Raw genomic sequence first — 18,137 nt, forward strand, 5'->3', positions numbered from 1 at the left:
GTAACATAGGATAATGTAGATTCTGGATCAATCAACGCATATACATCATAAGAAAACACAGATATAATACCTGTAACAACATCTGGAGACGACTCGAGATCCTGTCGACCTACTAGAGCATAGGTTCGATTTTGAGCACCACTCGAACTCGGCACTGCACCTCTACCCCTACCACGACCTGTCGACTGCTGAAAACCCCGTGCTGGAGGTCGAACTGATGAGGAAGAACCAGACACAGATCCAGTCGGCTGAGCCATACCATCACCTCCTCTATTAGGACACTCCCGCATCATATGGCCAGGCTGCCCGCACGAATAGCATGCATCAGAACCTCGACGACACAGTCCAAAGTGGGCCTTGCCGCACTGATCACAATGTGGTGTTGGGGGTCTCATCTAACTAGTATCCCTATGATGTTGTGAGCCAGATGCCCACGAACTCTGACCTGGACCAGAATAGGATCGATCATATCGAGGCCTCTGAAACTGTGGAGGAGCACTAGCTACAGGTGGCACCGAACTCCTCAAAAACTGTGGCCTGATGCGGCCTCTGAAGTCATCAGAATACCCTGCAAATCTCGCCCTCTTATGCTGGCCTCTATCTTGCTCCCTAACTGCCCTCTGTTGGCGCTTACGATCCTCTAGGGTCTGGGCATAAGCTTGAATACGGGAAATATCCATGCCCTCCACCAAGGAGGCTGTCGTACACTCATTTATTAGATGTGGTCCCAACCCATTCACGAACATATGCACCCTATCACTCATCTCGGCCACCATATGGGGAGCATACCTTGCCAAAGAATCAAACTGCATACTATACTCTCGCACACTCATATTACCTTGTCTAAGGCTCAAGAACTTATCAACTCTAGCTCGTTGTATCTCAACTGGCAAGTAGTGACGAAGAAAGGCCTCAGAAAATTCCTTCCACACAGCTGGAGGAGGGTTCGGACCCCTGGATCTCTCCCAACTATCATACCAGAGAACCGCTAAATCCCGTAACCGATAAGAAGCCAACTCTACTGCCTCTGTATCACTAACATGCATAACTCGAAGTGTACGATGAACTTGGTCAATAAAAGTCTGTGGGTCCTCCTTGGGGTCTGATCCGGTAAACACTGGAGGGTCTAAATTAATAAAATCACGAACTCTTGTACTAACTGGTTTCTCAGCAGCACCTGTATTCTGCCTCTGATCCTGAGCAGCTACCAAGCTAGTCAATAACTGCAAAGCACTCCGCATATCCTGGTCTGGAGTGCCAGACGGAGGAATTGGAGGCGCTGGGTGCCTTCTAATATCCTCTGGAGGAGATGGAGTAGATGAGGTATGAGAGGGCATCTCACTTTGAGCCTCACTTTGTCCTGCTCTGACTTGGGGCACCTGACTGGTACCCTCTCCCGCTGCTGTATCAAGCCGTATACTAATCGTTTGCTTTGTAGTCAAAGGCATCACTAAAAAAAACAAGGTGAATATTAGAGACGAACACTTACGACTCAACTCTACGCACGATCTAGATTCAGGAAGAAGGTAACAACCCTAGATGTCATGTAGCCTCCTGATTATAAATGTGGCGCGCTACACATCCATAATCAAGACTCTACTAGACACGGCTCATAGACAACCCCTAGGACAGACTTGCTCTGATACCAAAGTGTCACGACCCAAACTGAAGGGCCATGACTAGCACCCGACCACACTTGCCGAGCACCAACGTATATTTCATCTAACCTTCATTATTATCTTTTAAGGCTGACGAGATCAATATAAATGGTAGACCTAGATCATGGACAACCAGCAATAAAATATGACGGCATGAACATACATAGAAGGGGATGACCAGACAATCAAGAAACTACGTATAAGGTATGAGATACCATGCTACTATGAAAGACTATACAACAAAAACTAGCCGACAAGGCATACCAAACTGTACATGAGCCGACACCTGTCTATGAGCCTCTAAAAGAACATAAGTGTTGCAACATAGCCGGAACAGGGCCCTGACATACCCATAATGTCTATAACAAAAATTGCATACCAAGACCAAGGCAAGTCCGGAGAAGGGATCTCGCCAATCACCGCTGAACTGGACAGTCTACTGTGGTGGGGGAGCTGCACCTGCCTGTCTATCAAGACCTGCAGCACGACATGCAGCGTCCACAAATAAAAGGACGTCAGTACGAATAAAGTACTGAGTATGTAAGGCAAGGAACCATAAATATGATCAGTAATGTAAGCAAGGATAGAGAATATACAACCTGTAACATCTTAGTACCTCTGAGGGCTACTTACATGAAATGCATGATACATATGTATAAATACATAAACCTTTAAAGCATTCGCCTCTGTGGGCATCATCATCATCATATCGTACCCTGCCATAATAGGCTCGGTAGAATCGTACCCGGCCACGTGGAGCTCGGTAAAACCCAACTGATCAGTGGTTACACAATAGGTGCCGTACCCGGCCAACTATAGCGTGGCTCGGTAGAGTAAAATAGATACATATATATAATGCATGCTCGACTCATGGAATCACATTCTAAACCTTTCGGAGTGACGTAAGGTCGATATCCTCTATACACGTTATTAGGACTAACTCTTCACTATGAACCTTATAAGATTTAGGAAGTACGAACAACATTGATAACATAAGAATAAGAGAAGTAACATTAACATCAATCGTTCCATAAAAGGGAAAACAATGTAAGTACTGCTAGCTTCTAAGAGTAGAGTATCTTGGAAGCTCGTTCATTACATTATGTACAATCGGAGTCGTGCAAAAGAAGGAAAGGGATAGCCTCACATACCTTGTATATACTGCCCCAATCTCAAGCTATGCAATTGTCAAAACTCCTTAGTCTACAATAAGAGAAACGATACTATCGTTATCATTTAAGCGTCATAACTATTATGTATCGACCACAACCTATTTTACGATGAAACGGACAGCACCTCCCCTATATATATGACCTCACACCATTAAAAACAGTCACCAAACAGCCCAAACAACATCAATAATAAACATATTGAGCCTCCCAAAATAGTCCACACATAGCCTAATCACTCCATACATACGACGACCACCGTAGTCGTGTCAAACAACCTGGAAATGTTACGAATAACTATCAGCCCATAACCCTACATATATATGGTGTTTCTTCACACCCTTCCTCATCCAAAACTCCACAATATAGTAGTAAAATACGCAGCCCAACAACAATGCAAAACAGTCCACAAAACAATAACATTACTACCAAGCCTTTCGATATATATCTCACAAGTTCTAGCTTCAATGGCTTAGCCGCAACTTGGATAATCTTAAATACATATAGAGTAAGAGGTTCCTTACCTTTATATAGAAAGAACAACTCCAATTTGACCTTAAATTTCCATGAAATATCCCTCCAATGCTGCCACAACAACAAAAAAGCGAAACTAGCGATCAATTAGTGTTTTTCGGCACTAGAATCACTTTAGAAGGCTTGAAATCACCTAGGATTGATATTAAGAACATGAGGGAGTATTTACAGAACATAAACCCTTTAAAACAACCTCCCACACGAGCTGAAACGACACAAAAATGAGCAACAACAAGAAGAACAAGAGACTTACTAGCGCCACGGAATTCCCGACACTTGATTTGTGTTGTTTGCCCTTTTTTGGGTCTTGAATCTTGAGAGAACCTTGAGAGGATGTTCCTAGGGTTCTAAGGTCTGAAAATAGTGAAAATAAATGACTTAAAACGGGTTGGAGGCATCCTATATAGGTCCAAATATCTTAAACCGACTTAGTGGGCCCCATAGAGAGGTGATTGGCGCAGTCTCGCGAAAATGCAAATATTTCTCTACTCCGAGATCGTATCGATGAACGGTTTAATGCGTTAGAAAATAGACTCATAGATATTTAATTTGGTTGGTAGATCACCCCGTAATTCCTTGTAAATTATTAGAAAAGATTAGAAACATTTGACCTAATGTTTAAGTAAAATTATGAACCTAAGTTGCGACAACTTTTGTCGACTTTTGTTTCATAACTCGTTTGACTTCAAGACTTATGATACAGATATTATATGATTAAAATACCTTAATAAATGACCTCTTGAGTGTATTAAGCACCGCTAGATTACCTGAAAATACGAGTTACAACATCCTTGATTCGTTTAACTTCTAATACTGGTTAATCACCCTTATACACTCTTGTATCACTTAAGACCAATAGGATTGACTTCTTATCATCTCAAAGATAATTCCTTCTTGGATTTATGTTAACTAATATATGGCATGAACTAACACATGTGGATATGGGTTGTAACACAGAAGCCCGCCTGAAGAGAGGAATGACGATTATTTTCAAAGTTGTTGTTGAAGTTAGGAGCCCGCCTGAAGAGAGGAAATGTGTTTTTAAAAGTTGTTGAAATCTTGCCAACCTAAAGAAAGGAATGGCGATGTATTTGTTGAAGTCAGGAGCCCGCCTGAAGAGAGGAATGGCGATTATTTTCAAAGTTGTTGTTGAAGTCAGGAGCCCGCCTGAAGAGAGGAAAGACATTTTTAAAAGTTGTTGAAATCTTGCCAACCTAAAGAAAGGAATGGCGATGTATTGGTTGAAGTCAGGAGCCCGCCTGAAGAGAGGAATGGCGATTTATTTTCAAAGTTGTTGTTGAAGTCAGGAGCCCGCCTGAAGAGAGGAAAGGCGTTTATTTTAAAAGTTGTGTAGTTGAAGTCAGGAGCCCGCCTGAAGAGAGGAATGACACTTATTTTTAAAAGTTGTTGTTGATGTTGGGAGCCCGCCTAGATAACAGAGGCATACATTTCAGTCTTTACATTTCAGTTGTTGAAATTGGGAGCCCGCCCATAGAACAGAGGCATACATTCAGTCTTTACATTTCAAGCATTGAAGTTGGGAGCCCGCCCATATAACAGAGGCATACATTTCAGTCTTTACATTTCAGTTGTTGAAGATGGGAGCCCGCCCATAGACAGAGGTATACATTCAGTCTTTAATTTCAAGTATTGAAGTTGGGAGCCCGCCCATAGAACAGAGGCATACATTTCAAGATCAAGTCAGAGGACAATAAAACAGAGGGTTACAATAGGAATCCCCAGCAGGAGACAATAAAATTCCCCGACACTGGGAAGCAGAAGGTTGCAACAAGAGGTCACAGCACAAACTCAAGTGCATGTGTCAAAAAGAAGAAAAGCACCGGAAAAATGCAAGCAGACAAGAAAGCAAGGCAACAAAAACAAATTGTACTCTAGCCTAGCTTCTTGTTTTCTTTTAAGCATGGTGTAACAAGGAGATCGGTAAGCAATGGTAATAGCATGCAACAACAGTAACAATGCAGTCCCACGGTAGTCCCAGCTACCAAAACTTCCCGAACTACATTGACTTGATTCCTGTTTAGCCCAGGATATGTAGGAAACCTTTGAAGCAAAGGTTCGGTCAAATCTTTTTCAAAAAAATGCTTCAACGGAGTACTCGGATGGGCAAAAATCGCTCGTTTTATCTTTGCACGAAAACCCTTCGTGTCTCCGGGCAAAGAGGGGCAGCTGTAAGCACGTGATTTTTGCCCAATATGAGAATTACTCCAAAAAAAATTCAAAAATAAAATGATTTTTCTTTGGTGTGCAATTTTGTGATATTTTGAATAATTATTTGTATTTGTCTGTACGTGTTTATTTGCTAAATTAACAAAAAATACAAAAATATGTCGCATTTTGCATGTAGGATTTAATTCTACAATTGTTAGTAATTAAATTTGTTTTACAAAAACCAATAAATAAACAAAAAAAATATGTCAAATTTTAATTTTGTCATAAAGAAGTCGGGTGACGCTGTTTTGACAAGACATAGCCGAATGTTCCCGAAAGGGACGCCGGAAGGCTGACTTTGCAAAAACAGCCACCTTTTGGGTCATGTTTAGATTTTTTTGTCTAGTTGACCCGCACAGCCTTAAAAATCTTCGTCCCCGAGGCGCTGAAGGGCCGTGTTTGCAACACCACGTTTTCATTGTAATTTTTTTAAAAAAAAAACAAAGAGTCAGCGGTCAGGTGAATACTGTTTGAATTTGTTAGTCAAAAATAAGTCAAGCCAGCTTCGGCCGCGTCTTAAACCGTTCTTGCCAAAATAGCTTTAGAGTATCTTTCAGTTGTCGAATATTTTCGTAAAAGAATGGACAAGTTTGTAAAGTGTCAAAATAATCCTCCCCGACCTCAAAATTCATGTGGAATTTGGAAGGGGCCACGTTTGCAAAAATAACCGTTCGGTTGCATTTATCAAACGGAGAAAGGAAGCTGGCCATTTGATTTGGAGTTTGTAAATCTTTTAATTAGAATACGTGGGTTGTTTGATTTTCGAGTTTGTAGGTCATCTTCAAACCTTTGAAACCCAGTTTGTTTTAATATAAAAATTAAAAAAAATGTTGAGTATTGTTTATCTTTTATTGGTCCGAACTACGCAAGGTCTGATTCATACGGGGTCATGATACGTAGGCAATCTCCATAAGATTCTACCACAACAAAAAATGAAAACAAAAATCGAAAAAAATCTGAAAAAAAAATGAAAAAAAAGAAGAAAAAAATGAAAAAAAATGTTGTTAATAATGAGGACCGACTGAGGCCATTCTAACCTGTTTTGAATCGCAAAGAAAGAAGGTGGTTGGTTTGTGGTAAGCCGGAAATACAAGACCCAGAAGCACACTTTGCGGGGATCAGGCCTGATAGCAGAAACACTCGAATCCTATTGGGACTTGTTGACTAAGGTTGATGATATTGAAGTTGGAAATGGTCTAGACAATACTGATGCAAATCTCAGTGGCTAAAGATGCCAATTTTGATAAAGTGGGAGGACGCTCCGTTCCTTGGTTAGCAAAAGAGAAGCTGATGGTGTCTTATTTTGTTGTCATTTCTGTTGTCCGGATTATTCTTAGGGTTGTAATCCGAATATTGTCTTGTGTCAAACCTTCTTATCTTTCCAGTTTGTCATATCAATTTGTTTAAGTTTTGTCAAGGCTGTGTTAGGATTTTATTCTGGTTGTTTTGTTTGTTTTATTATTCAAACCATTTCGCCGGTAGTCTAATACAAAAGCCGGTCTTTTATTGTTTCCAGTCATCTTTTTGTTTAGTACTTTTATCATTTTTATTCAACGCCGATTCTAGTGACATGACATGTGCACCCAGTTTGGGCCTGGTCTTTAAAGTTAATCATAAAACTCTGGAGAGGTGATCAAAGCATTTAAAGGAAATAAGAACAGTTTGAGATTATTTGAAGACCGTGTCATGTGGAGCTGGGGCAAGTAAAACTTAAAGAAAACTGTTAAATGCAGGGTTCGCCAAATTGGCATGAGGGTCGTTCATGAGAATAAGAGTGAGAGTGTCGCCCAGCAGTGCTTTAGATATGACAAAGGAAAAAGCAATTGTTTAACATAATTGTCAAGTCCAGCACCATCGGAAGAGACTATAAATCTATGTTCAATTGTGTTGTCTGCACTTGGCATGTTTTAAAGACTGGAATGACGAAGGCATTTTGTTCTGCTACCTAAACACTTTATCCTTCGTTACCCCTTTTGAGCCTTATTTATTTTCTTTCATACCCCTCGTTCGGAATCAATAGCAACGACTAGGAAATACGAGTCTGGAAGGTAAAGAAAAAATCAAGAAAAAAAAACGAAAAAAGAAAAAAAAATGATAACAAAAAACAAAAGAAAGTCAGAACAAAACAGAGGAATTGGGAACTACGTTTGACCTGATTCCTCAAAGAGGATACGTAGGCGCTTCACGGCTCGGTCATAGGGTGCATAGTGCGCATAATGTGCGTAATATGCATAGTGTAACAAAAAAAAATTAAAAAATATATATAATAAATAAATAATCCCCAAGCAAGAAACTGGGGCAAGGGTTGCGCTTGTTATAAACAAATATGATTTCGAAGGTTGTAATTTTGAACTCCAAATTGATTTGTTTTTGAGCCTTTAATACCCTTTCTTTCTAAGCCTATCCAAAAAACTCACATTACGGTCCAAAGAAAGACCTTCTGATCAGTCTGCAAAAGATGCCAAGTCAGACAAATGAGAGTCTAACCGGCGAACATAACATTCTGTTCCACAGCAGAAAGGACTCTAATCTCCAGCAGAGAGAGTCATACCGGCAACACTCCAAATCCCCAGCTCGAAAGTGATATAAATGAGAGAGTCTTATCGGTGAAAATCTTCACGGACACCATAAGGCGATGAAAGATGAGAGAAAAACCAAAATGAGAGAGGCTTGATAGTAAAAACCCTTCGGGCTCTACAAGTCGAATAAGATTGGAAATCGGATGGGAGATAGTCAAGGGAAGATCTTGAAATATGATTGACGACGGAGGATAGGCCACATATGCATGTCATGACCATTAGAGTCGGTGTCTGCGTTTGATAGGTTTTTTATTTATAGTTTCTTTTGTTAAAGAGTCATCTTTTTCCTTTGTCTTTTATTCTGTCCCTTTATATCTTTCTCCTTTCATAGAAAATTCCCCAGTAGAGTCTGTTTGGTCACAACCGGTGGGAAATGACTTCAAAATAGGCCATCAGCTTTCCAAGATAAGATCTGACTAGTACATACAAATGGTATAGTCAGCAAGGAACAAGCGCGAGGCCAGTATCAAGAAAGATATCTCCAGCAAAAGGAGATTGACAAAAGGATCAACGAGTGTCAAGAGGGATATCCTTGCGAAAACCAAAGGTTATAAACCTCAAGGCCAAAGCCCATGGACAAATTAAGAAGAACAGTGAGCATGATTTGGGAAATTCATGCGAGACTAAAAGGTCGGGGAAAGGCCAATATCTGAGCTGTGCCACAAAGGAAGAGGGATATCCCCAGCGGAAAGGGATTATCCCCAGCAAATAATATCATCCCCAACAAGTTGTGGAACGCAGAGCAAGGAAGGAAAAAGGGAAAACCATCCCAGTAGGAGTATCACAACCAACCACCACGTTTTAAACTAACAAATTTTGTTTGGTTTGAAACAGGTAAAGGGAATGGCAGTGAAGACCATAAGGGAAAATGCAAACTGGGGTAGAAAATTTTCTTTTCAGTTAGAAAATTTTCTGGAAATCAGGTACCCATTTGGGGAAGAATAAAGATAGCACCAAGGAAGTGGTCTTTGAACCAGGGTTGCCCCCAACATAATAAGCTTCCAATGAAGGAACTTGATCCCCAGCAGACAGAACAAAGGGATGACATTTGTGCTCAAAAAACCAAAGAGCCATTATGCTCCCCAGCAGCTTCCAGAAGAACGAAGCATCGATTTGAAGGGATAAAATTCCCTAGCAGCGTTATCCTCAACAACGTTATCCCAAGAAGATAACACTTTTTATCCCCAGCAGTATTAAAAAAAAAATTGAATTTGAAGGAGGGGAAGAAAGAAGACTCCCGCAGTGGTATTATCCCCAGCAAGCAAGAACAAAGCAGAGCGAAGGAAAAAAAAAGAAATCAGGCGTCCACCTGGAGAATGAGGATGAAAAATTGAAGAAGAAGTCAGACGTCCACCTGGAGAATGAGGATGAAGAAAAAATCAGGCGTCCACCTGGAGAATGAGGATGAAAAATTGAAGAAGAAATCAGGCGTCCACCTGGAGAATGAGGATGAAAAAATTTAAGAGAATCAGGCGTCCACCTGGAGAACAAGGAAGAGCAATGAAAGAAACAGCAATCAGGCATCCACCTGGAGAACAAGGAAGAGAAATGGAAGTATTAGCAGTCAGGCGTCCACCTGGAGAACAAGGAAGAACAGTTGAAGTATCAGCAATCAGGCATCCACCTGGAGAACAAGGAAGAACAGTTGAAATATCAGAAGTCAGGCGTCCACCTGGAGAACAAGGAAAAGCACCAAAACTGGGGCAGAAGATTTTCTGCCATTGTCAAAAATTTTCTCGGAGGAACGAGGAAATCAATTCAAGTTTTAAGAGATAGCAAGACAACACGATTTGAAGAAAAACAGTCAGAGGTAAGACAATTCCAGATTTTGAAAATGGGGTCATCCGCCCTCGAATAGGATATTTGGGTTCATCCGCCCTAGAATAGGATATTGTTGGGTTCATCCGCCCTCGAATAGGATATAATGGGTTCATCCGCCCTCGAATAGGATATTTTGGGTTCATCCGCCCTCGAATAGGATATTTTGGGTTCATCCGCCCTCGAATAGGATATTTGGGTTCATCCGCCCTCGAATAGGATATTTTGGGTTCATCCGCCCTCGAATAGGATATAATGGGTTCATCCGCCCTCGAATAGGATATTTTGGGTTCATCCGCCCTCGAATAGGATATAATGGGTTCATCCGCCCTCGAATAGGATATAATGGGTTCATCCGCCCTCGAATAGGATATTTTGGGTTCATCCGCCCTCGAATAGGATATAATGGGTTCATCCGCCCTCGAATAGGATATAATGGGTTCATCCGCCCTCGAATAGGATATTTTGGGTTCATCCGCCCTCGAATAGGATATTTTGGGTTCATCCGCCCTCGAATAGGATATTTCGGGTTCATCCGCCCTCGAATAGGATTTTATTTTAAAGTTGTTGAAGTCAGGAGCCCGCCTAAAGAGAGAAAAAATAGAGAGAGATAGAGAAAAATACACAGATACGAGAGAGAGAAACAAATCTGAAAATAAGAGAGAGAAAAGGGCTGAACATTTAAGAGATAGAAAATTCTGAAAAATATTTAAGCTTTCAAATAAAAAAAACCTAAGAAAAAACATTCTGCTTTCTTTTGTTATTTGAAATTAGAATTAATTGTTGTTTCATCAAAGCTGGAAGCTTTTGTTTTTTTGGGATTACTACTCCACCGGTCTGTTACTGGGTTGTTACTGTTGCTGGGCTATTGTTGCTGTGTTGTATTGATTTTACTGCTGCTGCTGATTCTCATATTCATTTTCTTTTGCTTCCAATATCAGGTACACAACTGAAAAGCTGGTTATTGTAATCCGAAATATGAAGCGTGAATACATATGAAGAATGAAAATTTGAAGTTTTAATTTCGTTTTTTTTCTTTGTTCCTTTTGTTGATTGTATTTAAGCTATTTCATGAATTACTAAATAATGACTGGAATAAGAAAATAATATCATAAGTTAGTCTGTAATAAATCGGTTCGGCAAAATAGGTTAATTCACTAGTTATGAAGGCTTCAAGATTATAGGTTGATCATGAACAAGTAATAAGCTTAAGCAAGATTAGAAGAACGCTTAAGTCTAATAAACTTTCTAATAAGCTTTAGTAATTATGGTTAAATTTAGTTTCAAATGATTGTGAATAATTAATCTCAATAATATTTTTTAAAAAAAATAACAATGATGAGTTTTAATCTAGCTATATTTGTTTATTTTGAATATTAGTTGTTGAATTTTTATTTAATTTATAATTTTCGAAATTAAGAATAAAATTCCTTTTTCATCAATATTTGTATGAATCAAGCAATTAGCGTGTCATGTTTTCTTAAATAATAATAATAAAAAAACGTAATTAATTAGGATTTTCTTTATTCATTTTAGAGACTAATTTTAAATAGCAAAATGTAGTCGCTTTAAGATTTATCCATTTAGGAAAATAAATGAGATGAGCCTCGCTTAATAAAATGTATAGATTGCGGGGCCCTCAATAAATGTACATTTAATTGCTTAGAATTAAGGAGGAGTCGTTTAGCAAATTTCACGGCCCTACCCCAAAGTAATAAATCGCTAATTGCTTTAGTCGCGATATAATAATAATACATTCTTAAACACGGGTATGCATTTATGCGACCCAAATCCAAATCCCAAAATATTGAATAAAAATACGTTCCGGATCGTGGATGCATTTTATGTGACCCAATCCAAAGACATGTTTTTAAACGATGTTCACATTCTTTAAAAAATATAATAATGAAAGCGGTAAAAAGATAAAACTTGCACATGAGTCCATATTTGTATAAAATCAGACAATCAAGCCAAATATAACAGTTGAGCGACCGTGCTAGAACCACGGAACTCGGGAATGCCTAACACCTTCTCCTGGGTTAACAAAATTCCTTATCCGGATTTCTGGTGCGTAGACTGTAATACAGAGTCATTCTTTTCCTCGATTCGGGATTAAAATAGGTGACTTGGGACACCCTAAATCTCCCAAGTGGCGACTCTGAAATAAAGAAATAAATCCCGTTTCGACTGTCCTTTAATTGGAAAAAACTCCCTTGCACCCTCGCGGGGGCGGAAAAAGGAGTTGTGACAGCTCTGGCGACTCTGCTGGGGAATTTTCTATGAAAGGAGAAAGATAAAAAGGAACATAATAAAAGACAAAGGAAAAGGATGAAATTACAAAAATTTCCGAGCTGTGCCACAAAGGAAGAGGGATATCCCCAGCGGAAAGGGATTATCCCCAGCAAATAATATCATCCCCAACAAGTTGTGGAACGCAGAGCAAGGAAGGAAAAAGGGAAAACCATCCCAGTAGGAGTATCACAACCAACCACCACGTTTTAAACTAACAAATTTTGTTTGGTTTGAAACAGGTAAAGGGAATGGCAGTGAAGACCATAAAGGGAAAATGCAAACTGGGGCAGAAAATTTTCTTTTCAGTTAGAAAATTTTCTGGAAATCAGGTACCCATTTGGGGAAGAATAAAGATAGCACCAAGGAAGTGGTCTTAGGGTGCATAATGGCCACAATGGTCATAGTGTGCCTAGTGTAATAAAAAATAATTTAAAAAATAAATAAATTAAATTTTAATTATAAATAAATAATCCCCAAGCAAGAAATTGGGGCAAGGGTTGCGCTTGTGGTAAGCATCTAAATGTACAATATTCGTGATGGGGATAAAGGTAAGACAATTCCAGATTTTGAAAATGGGATCATCCGCCCTCGAATAGGATATTTGGGTTCATCCGCCCTCGAATAGGATATTTTGGGTTCATCCGCCCGGTCGCATAAATGCGTACCCGTGTTTAAGAATGTATTATTATTATATCGCGCCTTAAAGCGATTAGCGCTTTATTATTTTGGGGAAGGCCGTGAAATTTGCTAAACGGTCCATCCCGAAGTTTAAGTAATCAATTAAATTTTTATCGAGGGCCCCGCAATTTGTGTGTTTTATTTGGCGAGGCTCGTCTCATTTATTTTAAATGGACAAATCTTAAAGCGACTACATTTTGCTATTTAAAATTAGTCTCTAAAATGAATAAAGAAAATCCTAATTAATTACGTTTTTTTTTATTATTATTATTAAGAAAACATGACATGCTAATTGCTTGATTAATACTTCAACCAACAAATCACCATTCTATTTTTCAGGGGGGCTCCTGATTACTTAAAATTTGAATTGTATTCCCTTATTCTCCAGGTGGGCTCCTGATTACTTAAAATTTGAATTGTATTCCCTGTCAAGAATAAGTGTTAGACTACCGAGGTTATATCCTGATGGGGATAAAAGTGTTATCCTATTCTGACTTCAAAATATTTGTATGACTAGTACATACAAATGCTAAAATTTGAATTATATCCCAAGAGTCAAGCTTCAATATTTTTTAATCAAACTTAACCAAAATTATTAATCCCAAATTGGTGCTAAAATAGCCAAAAACAAATAAATAAATAAAAAACGTGTCAAAATTTTAATTTGTCATAAATAAGTCGGGCAGTGTCCATCCTCCCCTTTTGCTAAAAACAAATAGCCAAAAAAAATATGTCTAATTTTAATTTTGTCATAAAGAAATCGGGTGACGCTCTTTTATCAAGACATAGCCGAATGTTCCCGAAAGGGACGCCGGAAGGCTGACTTTGCATAAACAGCCACCTTTTGGGTCATGGTTAGGATTTTGGTCCAGTTGACCCACACAGCCTTAAAAAATCTTCGTCCTCGAGGCGCTGAAGGGCCGTGATTGCAACACCACGTTTTCATTATAATTTGAAAAAAAAAACAAAGAGTCAGCGGTCAGGTGAATACCATTTGAATTTTTTTTAGTCAAAAATAAGTCAAGCCAGCTTCGGCCGCGTCTTAAACCGTTCTTGCCGAAATAGCCTTAGAATATCTTTCAGTTGTCGAAAGGCTATTTTCGTAAAAGAATGAACAAGTTTGTAAAGTGTCATAAAATAATCCTCTCCGGCCTCAAAATTTGGAAGGGGCCACATTTGCAAAAATAGCCGTTTGGTTGCATTTGTCAAACGGAGAAAGGAAGCTGGCCGTTTGTTTTGGAGTTTGTAAAACTTTTGATTATAATATGTGGGTCGTTTGATTTTCAAGTTTGTAGGTCATTTTTAAACCTTTGAAACCCAATATGAAAATTGAAAAAAAAATGATTAGTATTGCTTATCTTTTATTGGTCCGAACTACGCAAGGTCTGATTCATGCGGGGTCATGATACGTAGGCAATCTCCATAATATTCGACCACGAAAAAAAAATAGAAAAAAAAAATGATGAAAAAAAATGAAGAAAAAAAATGAAAAAAAAATGAAAAAATGAAGAAAAAAAAATCGAAAAAAAAAATGAAAAAAAGAGGAAAAGATGTTGTTAATAATGAGGACCGACTGAGTCCATTCTAACCTGTTTTGTTTTGAATCACAAAGAAAAAAAAGGTAGTTGGTTTGTGGTAAGCCGGAAATACAAGACCCAGAAGCACACTTTGCGGGGATCAGGCCTGATAACAGAAGCACTCGAATCCTATTGGGACTTGTTGACTAAAGTTGATGATATTGAAGTTGGCAATCGTCTGGGCAATACTGATGCGAAGCTCAGTGGCTGAGATGCCAGTCTTGATAAAATGGGAGGACGCTCCGTTCCTTGGTTAGCAGGAAAGAAGTTTTGATGTCTTATTTTGTTGTCATTTCTGTTGTCCGGATTATTCTTAGGGTTGTAATCCGAATATTGTCTTGTGTCAAACCTTCTTATCTTTCCAGTTTGTCATATCAGTTTGTTTAAGTTTTGTCGAGGTTGTGTTAGGATTTTATTCTGGTTGTTTTGTTTGTTTTATTATTCAAACCATTTCACCGGTAGTCTAATACAAAAGCCGGTCTTTTATTGTTTCCAGTCAACTTTTGTTTTTATTTTGTTCAATGCCGATTCTAGGGACATGACATGCGCACACAGTTTGGGCCTAGTCTTAAAAGTTAATTATAAAACTCCGGAAAGGTGATCAGACCATTTAAAGGAAATAAGACCGGTGTGAGATTATTTGAAGCCCGAGTCAGGTGGAATTAGGGCAAGTTAAACACAAAGAAAACCGTTAAAGAAAGATTCGCCTAAATTGGCATGAGGGTCGTTCATAATAATGAGAATGAGAGTGTCGCCCAACGGTGCTTTAGAAGTGACAAATGAACAAACAGATGTTGAATATAATTGTCAAGTCCAGCACCATCGGAAGAGACTATAAATCTATTGTTTAATTGTGTTGATTGCACTTGGCATGTTTTGAAGACTGGAATGACGAAGACATTTTGTTCTGCTACCTAAACACTTTATCCTTCGTTACCCCTTTTGAGCCTTATTTATTTTTCTTTCATAACCCTCGCTCGGAATCAATAGCAATGACTAGGAAATACGAGCCTGGAAGGTAAAGAAAAAAAATCAAAAAAAAAATCAACAAAAAACGAAAAAAAGAGAACAATGATAAAAAAAACAAAAGAAAGTCAAATGAAAACAGAGGAATTGGGAACTACGTTTGACCTGATTCCTCAAAGAGGATACGTAGGCGCTTCACGGCTCGGTCATAGGGTGCATAATGGCCACAATGGTCATAGTGTGCCTAGTGTAATAAAAAAAAAAAAAAATAAATAAAATTTTAATTATAAATAAATAATCCCCAAGCAAGAAACTCGGGCAAGGGTTGCGCTTGTGGTAAGCAAAATTGGTTCCGAATGTTGTAATTTTGAACCCCAAATTGATTTGTTGTTTGAGCCTTTGATACCCTTTCTTTCTAGCCTGTCCAAAAACCCACATTACGGTCCAAAGAAAGACCTTCTGACCAGTCTGCAAAAGATGCCAAGTCAGACAAATGAGAGTCTTACTAGCAAACATAACACTCTGTTCCACAACAGAAAGGACTCCAATCTTCTTTTATCTTTTCCTTTCACAAAAATTTCCCCAGTAGAGTCTGTTTGGTCAGAACCAGTGGGAAATGACTTCAAAATAGGCCATCAGCTTTCCAAGATAAGATCTGACTAGTACATACAAATGGTATAGTCAGCAAGGAACAAGCGCGAGGCCAGTATCAAGAAAGATATCTCCAGCAAAAGGAGATTGACAAAAGGATCAACGAGTGTCAAGAGGGATATACTTGCCAAAACCAAAGGTTATAAACCTCAAGGCCAAAGCCCATGGACAAATTAAGAAGAACAGTGAGCATGATTTGGGAAATTCATGCGAGACTAAAAGGTCGGGAAAATGCAAGTCTCCGAGCCATACCACGAAAGAAGAGGGATATCCCCAGCAGAAAAGGATTATCCCCAGCAAATAATATCATCCCCAACAAGTTGTGGGACGCAGAGCAAAGAAGGAGAAAGAGAAAACCATCCCAGTGGAGTATCACAGCCAACTACCACGCTTTAAGCTAACAAATTTTTTATTTGAAACAGGTAAAGGAAATGACATTGATGACGGAAAGGCATGCCATAAAAAAAAGATTATCAAACTGGGGCAGAAAATTTTCTTTTCAATTAGAAAATTTTCTGGAAATCAGGTACCCATCTGGGGAAGAATAAAGATAACACCAAGGAAGTGGTCTTTGAACCAGTGTTGCCCCAACATAATAAGTTTCAATGGAGGAAGTTATCCCCAGCAGCAGAACAAAGGGATGACATTTGTGCTCAGAAAAGCAAAGAGCCATTATCATCCCCAGCGGCTTCCAGAAGAATAAAGCATCGATTTGAAGGGATAAAATTCCCCAACAGCGTTATCCTCAACAACGATTATCCAAAAAGATAACCCTTTTATCCCCAGCAGTGTTGAGAGAAAAAAAAAGAAAAAAAAAAGAAAAAGAAAAGAAAAAATATATAAAAATGGAGGAGAGGAAGAAAGGAGACTCCCCCAGTGATATTATCCCCAGCAGTCAGGCGTCCACCTGGAGAACAAGGATGAGTAATGGAAGTATTAGCAATCAGGCGTCCACCTGGAGAACAAGGAAGAGCAATGAAAGAAACAGCAATCAGGCGTCCACCTGGAGAACAAGGATGAAGAAAAGAAATAGTAATCAGGCGTCCACCTGGAGAACAAGGATGAAGAATTGAAATAGCAGTCAGGCGTCCACGTGGAGAACAAGGAAGAACAGTTGAAATATCAGAAGTCAGGCGTCCACCTGGAGAACAAGGAAAAGCATCAAAACTGGGGCAGAAGATTTTCTGCCATTGTCGAAAGTTTCTCGGAAGAACGAGGAAATCAATTCAAGTTTTAAGAGATAGCAAGACAACAAGATTTGGAGAAAAACAGTCGGAGGTAAGACAATTCCAAGATTTTGAAATTGGGTTCATCCGACCTCGAATAGGATATTGTTGGGTTCATCCGCCCTCGAATAGGATATTGTTGGGTTCATCCGCCCTCGAATAGGATATTTTGGGTTCATCCGCCCTCGAATAGGATATTGTTGGGTTCATCCGCCCTCGAATAGGATATTGTTGGGTTCATCCGCCCTCGAATAGGATATTTTGGGTTCATCCGCCCTCGAATAGGATATTTGGGTTCATCCGCCCTCGAATAGGATATTTGGGTTCATCCGCCCTCGAATAGGATATTTTGGGTTCATCCGCCCTCGAATAGGATATTTTGGGTTCATCCGCCCTCGAATAGGATATTTTGGGTTCATCCGCCCTCGAATAGGATATTTTGGGTTCATCCGCCCTCGAATAGGATATTTTGGGTTCATCCGCCCTCGAATAGGATATTTGGGTTCATCCGCCCTCGAATAGGATATTTGGGTTCATCCGCCCTCGAATAGGATATTTTGGGTTCATCCGCCCTCGAATAGGATATTTTGGGTTCATCCGCCCTCGAATAGGATATTTGGGTTCATCCGCCCTCGAATAGGATATTTTGGGTTCATCCGCCCTCGAATAGGATATTTTGGGTTCATCCGCCCTCGAATAGGATATTTTGGGTTCATCCGCCCTCGAATAGGATATTTTGGGTTCATCCGCCCTCGAATAG

Source organism: Nicotiana tabacum, chromosome 6 (assembly GCF_000715075.1).
Source record: "Nicotiana tabacum cultivar K326 chromosome 6, ASM71507v2, whole genome shotgun sequence".
NCBI lineage: Eukaryota > Viridiplantae > Streptophyta > Magnoliopsida > Solanales > Solanaceae > Nicotiana > Nicotiana tabacum.